At 37.3% G+C, this 10,235-nt stretch overlaps 1 long non-coding RNA gene across 1 annotated transcript; it reads right to left on the bottom strand.

Annotated features, from left to right (window-relative positions):
- Window positions 1-8,122: 8,122 nt before the first annotated feature.
- LOC145168894 (uncharacterized) lies at window positions 8,123-8,871 on the bottom strand. The gene is made up of 3 exons (XR_013742158.1): window positions 8,647-8,871; window positions 8,381-8,554; window positions 8,123-8,273 (listed from the first exon to the last, which is right to left on the bottom strand). It is a non-coding gene; the product is annotated as an uncharacterized LOC145168894 (long non-coding RNA).
- Between the last annotated feature and the right edge of the window lie 1,364 nt (window positions 8,872-10,235).

Below are 10,235 nucleotides of genomic sequence, written 5' to 3'. Positions count from 1 at the left end.
AGGATATTCCGGTGGTATGTAACTTTCCAGATGTATTTCCCGAAGATCTCTCGGTATTAATTCCCGAGAGATAACTTGAATTTCGGATTGACTTGATACCTGGAGCCACATCAATTGCCAAGTCACACTATAGGTTAGCCCCTGTGGAAATGCAAGAGTTTTCTAGCCAATTGAGCGAACTCCTAGACAAAGGCCTCATCAGGCCGAGCTTCTCACCCTAGGGAGCTCTGGTCTTGTTTGTCAAAAAGAAGGATGGATCTTTCAGAATGTGCATCGATTATCGGGAGTTAAACAAGCTCACTATCAAGAACCGATACCCTCTCCCTCGGATTGATGATCTATTCGACCAGCTTCAAGGATCCAGTTACTTTTCCAAGATAGATCTAAGGTCCGGATATCACCAACTACGGGTCCGAGAAGAAGATATCCCCAAAACTGTCTTCCGAACCCGCTACAGTCATTTCAAATTGGTAGTAATGCCCTTTGGTGTGGCGAATGCCCCCGCAACATTTATGGACCTAATGAACCGAGTCTACCGACCGTTCCTCAACAACTTTGTAATCGTTTTCACCAATGACATAATCATTTACTCTCGGAGCAAAGAAGAACATGGCCAATACCTACGGCAGGTCTTGGAAACTCTAAGGGCGGAGAAGCTTTATGCAAAATTCTCCAAATGCGAGTTCTGGATTCGCAGGGTGGACTTATTGGGACACGTAGTTAGTGAAGAAGGGATTCATGTAAACCATTCCAAGATCAAAGCTATTGAGGGATGGGGAAACCCGGAGGACGCCAAAGGAGATCAGGCAATTATTGGGCCTTGATGGTTATTACAGAAGGTTCATTCATAATTTCTCCAAAATCGCCAAGCCCCTCACCACCCTAACCCAAAAAGGCGTACCCTTCAACTGGGATGCGAAGCAAGAAGCTGCCTTTCAAACCTTGAAGCAAGCCCTCTGGAGTGCTCCAGTGTTGTCTCTGCCGGAGGGGACGGAAGATTTTGTAGTGTATTTCGACGCTTCCAATCAAGGACTGGGCTGCATACTTATGCAGCGCGGAAAGGTGATAGCTTACGCATCCAGACAATTAAAGACCCACGAAGTAAACTATACCACCCATGATCTCGAGATAGGAGGTGTGGTCTTAGCTCTTAAAATTTGGAGGCACTACCTATACGGTAGAAAGTGTACCATCTTCACAGACCACAAAAGCCTCCAACATATCCTGAATCAAAAAGAACTGAACATGAGGCAGCGACGATGGGTCGAGTTGCTAAACGAATACAAATGCGAGATCAAGTACCATCCGGGCAAAGCTAACGTGGTGGACGATGCCTTAAGCAGGAAAGAATAATCAGGCCGCCAATTAAAAAAGCTAACGATGACCATCCACTCCCACTTGTCTTCACAAATCAAGGAGGCTCAAATGGAAGCCTTGAAGCTGGAGAACGCTGCAAACGATGCATTACGTGGGATGGACAAAAATCTCGAAATCAAAGAGGACGGAGCCTACTACCTCATGGACCGGATCTAGATCCTAAAAATTGAAGGATTCAGAGACGTAGTCATGAACGAAGCGCACAAGACACGATACACCGTCCATTCGGGCTGTGACAAAATGTACCTGGACATCAAGCAACATTATTGGTGGCCTAATATAAAAGCTGAAATTGCTACCTTCGTGGGCAAGTGCCTGACTTGCGCAAAGGTTAAGGTAGAATATCAGAAGCCCTCGGGATTGTTAAAACAACCAATGATACCCGAGTGGAAATAGGAACAACTAACAATGGATTTTATAACCAACTTGCATAAATGGGCTGACGGACTTCATACCATTTGGGTGATTGTCGATCGGTTGACTAAATCCGCCCATTTCCTACCAATGAAACATACAAAATGGAGAGACAAACACAGATCTACATAAAGGAGGTGGTGAGACAATACGGAGTACCAATATCTATTATCTCTGACCGAGATAGTAGATTCACCTCACAATTTTGGCAGTCGCTCCAGAAAGCATTGGGAACTCAACTGGATATGAGCACTTCCTACCACCCCCAGACTGACGGCCAAAGTGAGCGAACCATTCAGACACTATAGGATATGTTACGAGCTTGTGTAATAGATTTTGGCAAGGCATGGGATACCCACTTGCCACTAATCGAATTCTCCTAAAAAAACAGCTACCACACAAGCATTAAAGTCGCTCCCTTCGAGGCCTTGTACTATCGGAAATGTAGATCACCTCTCTGCTGGGTTGAGGTAGGAGACACCCAGTTAGCAAGGGGACAAGTACTGAGCAGCACACTCACAGGACTTGAAATCATCCGGGAAACAACGAATAAAATCGTCCAAATCAGGGCACGACTCCAAGCATCTCGGGATAGACAGAAGAGCTACGCAGACAAGAGACGAAAGCCGCTGGAGTTTCAAGTAGGAGATCGCGTACTGCTGAAAGTCTCTCCCTGGAAAGGGATGATATGGTTTGGAAAGCGGGGAAAGCTAAATCCACGATACATCATACCATTCGAGATTCTTTCCAGGATCGACCCGATGGCCTACAAGCTGCAACTACCATCGGAGCTCAGCAACGTCCACCCTGTCTTCCACTTATCAAACCTGAATAAATGCTTATCGGACTAAACCCTCGTTGTTCCACTCGACGTGATTGAGGTGAACGAGAATCTCTTGTTCGTTGAAGAACCGGTCGAAATCATGGACAGAGAAGTGAAGCGTACGAAACAAAGCCGCATTCCAATTGTGAAGGTTCGATGGAGTGTGAAATGCGGACCTGAATTCACGTGGGAACGCGAGGATCAGATGATGCAGAAGTACCCTCACCTCTTCTCTAGCTCATAAGGATAACTCACAAAAGAATTTCGGGACGAAATTCCCTCTAACGGGGGGGGGGGGGGATGATGTCACAACTGGCATTTTAAGGCTAGAAACTTCTATCCGTGTACAAATAGTTTGCTTGTGTAACTATGTGACACTACGTATAGTATAAATTAACTTCAATATTATCCAAGTTTATTCATCCCAAAATGACGATTCAAGTCAAAACTTCTTCCTATAAGCCCAAAGTCCAACCCAATAAGCTAAATCCACTCAACTTTGGCCTTAACCCAAGTTTTCTCGGTCCAAACCCCTTAATGGGTCGATAACCTCTCAACTTGGTTCTTTTGGGCCGAAAACCCACTTTTGGGCCACAGTTGGACCAAAAATCCTTAATTAAGATAGTTTTGGGTCGTAAGATCTCTATTGGGCTTTATTGGGCCATGAAGAATTTTCTTTCAAGCTTCTTGTGCCGAGAACCCTTGCCATTTAGCCTTATTGGGCCGCAAACCCGTATATGGGCCTTCATGGGCCGAAAATCCTTATTGGGCTTAAGGAGTTCTCGGCTACACTTCAAATCCAAGCCAACAATTCTTTCTTTCTCCCCTCTCCATAACCGATCGGTCCAACAACAAAAAAAGAAAAAAAAGAAAAAGAGAACAAACACAAGGGTTGACTTTGATGCCACATCAATTATACCTCCCGTGCAACTATGCATTACCCTCCATGCATCTAGGCATGGAGGATTTGTCCAACATACTCCAAGACTCACTTTCTCTCCTCTCTTCTTTCCCCATCGGCCGACCCCTCCCCTTAACCCCTCCTCACTTCTCATTTTTAACACACACATATGCCTCTCATTTCTCTCTCAATCCTCAACAAAATTCTCTCACTCTTCTCTTCTTGCTCCAAAAATCGTGAGTAGAGAGTGCGTGTTCAAGAAGGTTCTTCAAACTTTCATAAACATGGTAAGTTTATATCATCATTCAAGTTGTTCACTTTCTTATTATACTAAGATTTTTCCTCATAACCACCTCATTTTCGTGTGTATGCTCCTAGAACCACCACAACTTCAAAGATCTCCTCAAAGAAGCACTTAGGGCCGAAAACTTACTCCATTTTCCTTCTCAAACCGAAAAAGCCCCCAAGGTGAGCTTCATACCCCTTGGTTTTCGAGTTTTTCCTTGTTTTGGGGGAGGATACAAGTCAAAGTCTTATGTAATCTTTGTATATTTGTTTGCATGTGTATGTTTTACATGTTTTGGTGTGTGAAATGTTGTGATATCTTGCTAAAACCCCACAAATTCAAGATTTATCCAACTCTTGAACTTGTTGGAACAAGTTACCTTATGTAACTTCTTATGTTTGGTTGAATATGTTAAATATGATAGAAGTTCACTATGAAACTAAAGAAGAACTTAAGAAGGAACCATTTTTGACAATAAAAAATGAAATTGGGCCATTTTTGACCATTTTAGTAAAATGGGCCGAAAATGGGCATTTTTAGTAAATATGGACCATTTTTGAACATTTTGATAAACTTGGGCCATTTTTGAACATCTTAGCAAAAGTGGGCCGAAAATAGGCTTTTTAATAAATTTGGGCTATTTTTGAATACTTTTGTAATTATGGACTATTTTTGTCAACTCTAGTAAAAATGGGCCATTTTCGACATTCTTGATAATAATGGGCCATTATTAACCATTTGGATAATATTGGGCCATTTGTGAACATTTTAAATAAAAATGGGCCTCTGATAATAAATTGGGTAAAATTGGGCATTATATATTTTAAATTGGGCCTTATGTGACAATTCTATTTTAATTGGACCTTTAGTAACAATAGTTGTAACAATGTGATATTTTGACACGTTCGGTAAAACGATTATATTTTTGTCGCCCATGATTTGTAGTCAAAAATATACCCTAGTAACATTATTTATAACGTTAAATAATGAAACTCATTGTTTGCGTAAATTCCGTTAAGGCTCTTGTGAGACACCCCTTCACTGGTACCCACTTAGCGTACACCGAAAGTCCTGTAGTTATAACCAGAGTCTCCTGGAGGGAGAACGGGAGTTTGTGTATAGATCTATACGGGGTTGACACCCCACACCTGAGCTGCTCGCTACAGCTGGACAGGCCAGTCTAGGATAACAAATATCTTCTCAAAAACCGATGCCTGAAGAACGTCTAGACCGGCACTCCGTTATATTAGTATGGTTATAACGGCTCACATAGAGAATAACAATATTATATTAAAATTTACGTAATATCTACACTTTACTCATGTTACGAAGTACGGACCTATGCATCAACTATTTTACATCTACTTTCACCACTCGGGTCTTAGGGTTTAAGACCACACTTGTTCATGTAAAAGAAAATGCATGATTTTCTGGGAATCACTCACTATACATTTTCAAAACAAGTTTAACAAATAATACACATGAAATTATACATGATTGGAAACAAGACTTACAAACTATTTTTACAAGAAAATATTGGATTTTCTGGAGAAACTACTACATAGTTTTTCCTACAAACATGCTTATGAACTCACCAACATTTTATATGTTGACACTTTTCAAACGACTTGTATTCTCAGGAACACAGTGAGCCGATTCTTTACAGCTTAGGATTTGAACGAATGTTGTATTTTGGTTTCATCATACATTTATTATTTTGGGATGTAATTTTTATGACAAACACAATGTTGTAAAACCATGTATGTTGTTATCCTGAATGTATGATGATGGTAGCTATGTTTCATTTATATACATTGTTATGATAGTACAAGATGAAGTCACCCGCCTCCGTACGTTTCCGTCGTCCCGGTTCGGGGGTGTGACATTCTAAAAGGGAATTAAGATTATACAAACCCACATAGAATAAGTTCTCTTATTCTTCTAAATGTTGAATTAGCATAAAAGCAAGTGACAAACCAAGTGGGAGGCACATGGAATTTGAAGAAGCTCAAGAACCATAGCCTGATGTAGCAATTGTTGGTACTAGTTTCAGCAATGAACTGTTGAACTTGAATAATAGCTATTCACAAACTGAAACTATTAACATTAATGGTAGAATTCATCTTTAACTTGAGAAATGTGGAATCTCTCATTGATGAGTTCTTCTGGATGGTTTCTAGAAAATCCATCACCTACCAACATGCTATATCAAATCTTGAATTTGATAAATGACTATGGTCATGAACATTGAGATGTAATTCATGTATAATAATCAAGTATGGGCTTGATTAATCTTCCTCTTTATAGCAAGTCTAGAAGGAGTAAGAGTTTCTTTTAGAAAGATATATATATATATATATATATATATATATATATATATATATATATATACTAGTCGTTACCCACGCAAAGCGACGGCGACGAATAGTTTATTTCGTGGATTAGTTTTTTTGGAAAGTGTTATGTCCAAGGAATACTCAATATATTTGAAAATATCATTTACCTTGGGCTTGTTAATTCTCTCCGAAAATCAAACCTCCAATAGTGTTAAAGCAATATGCGGAACCTCCAAATTAGTAGATGTTGAATCATTTTCTTTTTATGAATGGTTTCTTTTCGACAATTAATTATGTATATCCTAATTATAAATACACGCTATGAAGCATTGATTGACGGATAGTTAAATTTGAGAAAATAGTTCCGTTTCAGTTATTTTGACTTTTTTCAGTTATTATTCATGTTTTTTGTTGCGAACGGTTAACCGAAAAACGAATATTTATATATTATAAGGCTTAAAAGTAGAAATAAATTAGTTTGAACTGTATTGTTGTTTTTGGTTTAAAATAATTGCATTGTTTGATTTTTGGGTTTTGAATAAAAAATATAAGTAATTTGCTATTTTAGGATAAGTAACAAGTCAAGCGTTTGTAAACATTTGATTTTGATTTGGACAATTTTTGAACCATTTGACCACTTTCTTTTTGGTTATATGGCAACGTACTCTCTAAAAAGAACATATTTTCAATTGTTCGGTTTAATCGGGTTTAAGTAGTATAATACGATATAACAGATAAACCATAAAATTTTTGACTATTCATCTGCAAAGGAAAATCACTAATCTCTACTCAATTACTTTAGTTCAACGACAGACAAAGTGTTTAACTTAAATTGTTGATAATTTCAAACTTAACTATAAAAAAAACAATTTCGATCTCCAATCACCGTTGATTTGCATAAAGTATCACTTATCCAAAAATTGCTATTAATTTGACTCTAGTTAATACAAATGAACTCTTATCATTTTTTAGAAAATAAAAACTGACAACACTTAAAAATGAAACACTTACAAAATAACAATGCTTACATCTAACAATAATAGATTAAGAAATACTGATTTTTTAAATAGTTCACATTATTTACAACATAATATAACATTTTTTTACTAATCCTTTTATATTAATAAATTTCAATCAAACAACTTTTTTGTTTTGTTGTTATAAAGTTAAAAATGCAATAAAAAATATTCAATATTGACAATATTTTAAATCGTATAATGTCAAAATATAGAAGCAAATATACTACATACAATCAATTTAACATAAACAAATATATTTGGCTAAAACCATATACCAAGGATTTATGCAGCACCCGGTAAGCATAAACATATCTACAACTGATCTTTATAAGATATTAATTTCATATAGATCGTGATCATCTTTTAGATTCACTCAAGCATCTTTGAATTAGTCAAAGGGCATAACAAATGGAAGACCAGATCAGTGTCGTCTTCTTCTACATTATTTTTCACATAAGTGATTATGTTGTAATGCAAGAAGAATAAAGTTCAGCAAAAAGAGAAAGAAGAGATCGAGATCCATTGTTGGCTCACCTGGTTAGAGTTCAACAAACTTGCTCAAGCCATGGGAATCACCTAGATGTTAGTAACAAAGTCATTAAAATGGATAAAAGTCAGTTCCATCTTCAGCATGGAGCTCGTTAAAACTCGGTTCAAAGAAACAAGCACAGTTTAAGTTGTAAGATATATAACATTAAAAATACAAGAATTCAATACACATTTCCATAAATGAAGCTAAAAGCTAAAAGGCCACATTACAACAATCCACTTTAAGAGGATTTCAATCCTATTAGCTCGTATTGTAAGGAATTTGAGCCTACATTTTTCATTCATAGCAGCTCAATCCTCAACCAAAACAACCCAAAACATGATTATACATATACACCCCTGCATAAATTTTTACATAATAACACTTTCATAAGGTCAAATATGTAAAGGGTCTTACAGTAACTTTTGTTCCTTTAACCTCCATTTCTACAACACAAAGAAAGAATTAAAACAAAAATATGCAAAAACATATTTTCACCTATAAAAGAATACCTCTATAAAAATAAGTAGACCAACTTCTTTTCTACAACTTGTAAATAGATTTCCTCAAGTGCTTACTTTAGTTTAACTGAAAGATATAAATTAATAGTTAGAAACTACTAAAAAAATGAAAGTAAGATTGAACATGAAGATTGAATTTTATTTTTAATATTCGTCTTCCACTTCTGCTTCAACCTTAACTTTAACACCTTCTGCAGCTTCCTTCTTCATACAATCCAAAAAATACTCAGTAAAGAAGATATCCGGTTCAGATTCCCCAATTAAAAAAAACCCAATTAGGGAGGTGAATGTTATCATGTTCGGAGCCATGGAAGCAGAGGGAAACATGGAGCAAAGAAGATATCACCCCTGCAGTTCAAAGAATATTAACATCATAAGTGGTAACTTTGTAAAAACTTCACATCATCAACTTTATAAATGGAATTTTGGGGGAAAATTACCTTTAAGGTACTATCTTCAGGTAGAGAACCTGTCACCAACAACCCCAAACGATCAGATGAAGGAATCAAACGACAATAATAAGGGGTTATTAACGGTCATTTAAAAAACTTGTCTTAGTCCTACCTACTGAGAGTCAGAGAATCAGGTGGCATGCGAGAGGTTTGATGTGATAGAAAGAAAAAAAAAAGTTAAAATTGGTTATTACCGTGGTATATATTATATGATTTGAGATGCAGGCCTTCTCAAACTTTCATCCACTCTATTCACTATAATGCATTGGAATAATGCCTAGGAACTCAATATTGCCAAAAAGTGAACAGCTCAAGTTCCATATTTGTCATCTCATTCAAATCAAACAAGATAACCTGAAATTGAACATGGATCAAATCTTTTACCAAAAAGTATACAAATCAAAATCTGATAAATGTAGATGGATTTGATTGGCTCAAGCCCAATTTTTAAATCAACCGGAAAGCATCCCGATTTACAATAGTCGATTAACGTGAAGACCAAAAATGCAAAGCTGTCAAGATCTAGAGAGGGAGTGTAACAGTAATAGTGATCATGGATTTCTTAGCAGACTAAGAAAGAAGTAGTAAAGGAGTAGCATCTCTAACATGATACCAACTCGAAGAAAGTGATTGTAGCGCATTTATTGCATTGACGTGAAATAGGTTTGTACTTATAGAAATGAGGAGCGTATCATCGTAATATTTGTAATCAAAATCCAGAAATTTTTTTGAAAACATGAGGTCAAAGTTGCTGATTCATCTTCTTGACCGCCCAATCTTCAAAGGAGCGTAACTATCGGCCCTGTATTGAATGGAAAGCAAGAAAAAAAAAAGAACGTAAGAAGAGGAAAAGATGATGAAATGTGCTTACGATTAAGAAAAACAGTGAACGGTGGACATCATCTCCATCGTTCATGTCCGCTCTCTCCACCTATAATTCAGAAAAACACACAAATACATACACAAATATACACATAAATATACAGAATACAATCACATATTAACACAAATAAATGATGCAGTATTTTAGGAAAAAAAACGAAGGAACATACCTTTATCGTGTGTGTGCACTAAACGAAATCCGGAAGGAAAAAAGGTCGTGACTGTTGGTGAGAAAGACGGTGGTGATGATAATCTTCGTCGTTGCTAAATACGATGGTAGTGGGTCATTATATTGTACGAAAGGAAGCAAGACATATAGCAAACGGATACAGTGCATTTTCTATAGAGAAAGATGAAGAGAATGAGATGCAACAGCTATGGTAGAGGTACTCATCTCCACTTCAGAAACACTTGCTATAGTAGAGGTATTCATCTCCACTTCGGAATCCCTTCTCGTCTAGGAGAAAAATGTATTAGGGTTTTAAAGCATTTGTGTCAGTGATTTAGTGTAGTTCGATGGTTATGGTGAAGGAGATGAGGTATGGTGGCGGCTGATGATCTTTAGGGTTATTCTAGAGACAAGAATTAGCATTTTGGGGAGCAGAATAAGCATGAAGCAGGTGGGTAAAGGTTATTGGCGATTCAAATTTCTAACTCCCAGAAGCCGAGATACTGGGGAACGTGGAGATACCGAA

This window comes from Lactuca virosa, chromosome 4 (genome assembly GCF_052849685.1).
Source record: "Lactuca virosa cultivar CGN04683 chromosome 4, Lactuca_virosa_CGN04683_v6, whole genome shotgun sequence".
In the NCBI taxonomy this organism is placed as follows: domain Eukaryota; kingdom Viridiplantae; phylum Streptophyta; class Magnoliopsida; order Asterales; family Asteraceae; genus Lactuca; species Lactuca virosa.
This window is presented reverse-complemented; position numbering and strand designations above follow the sequence as displayed.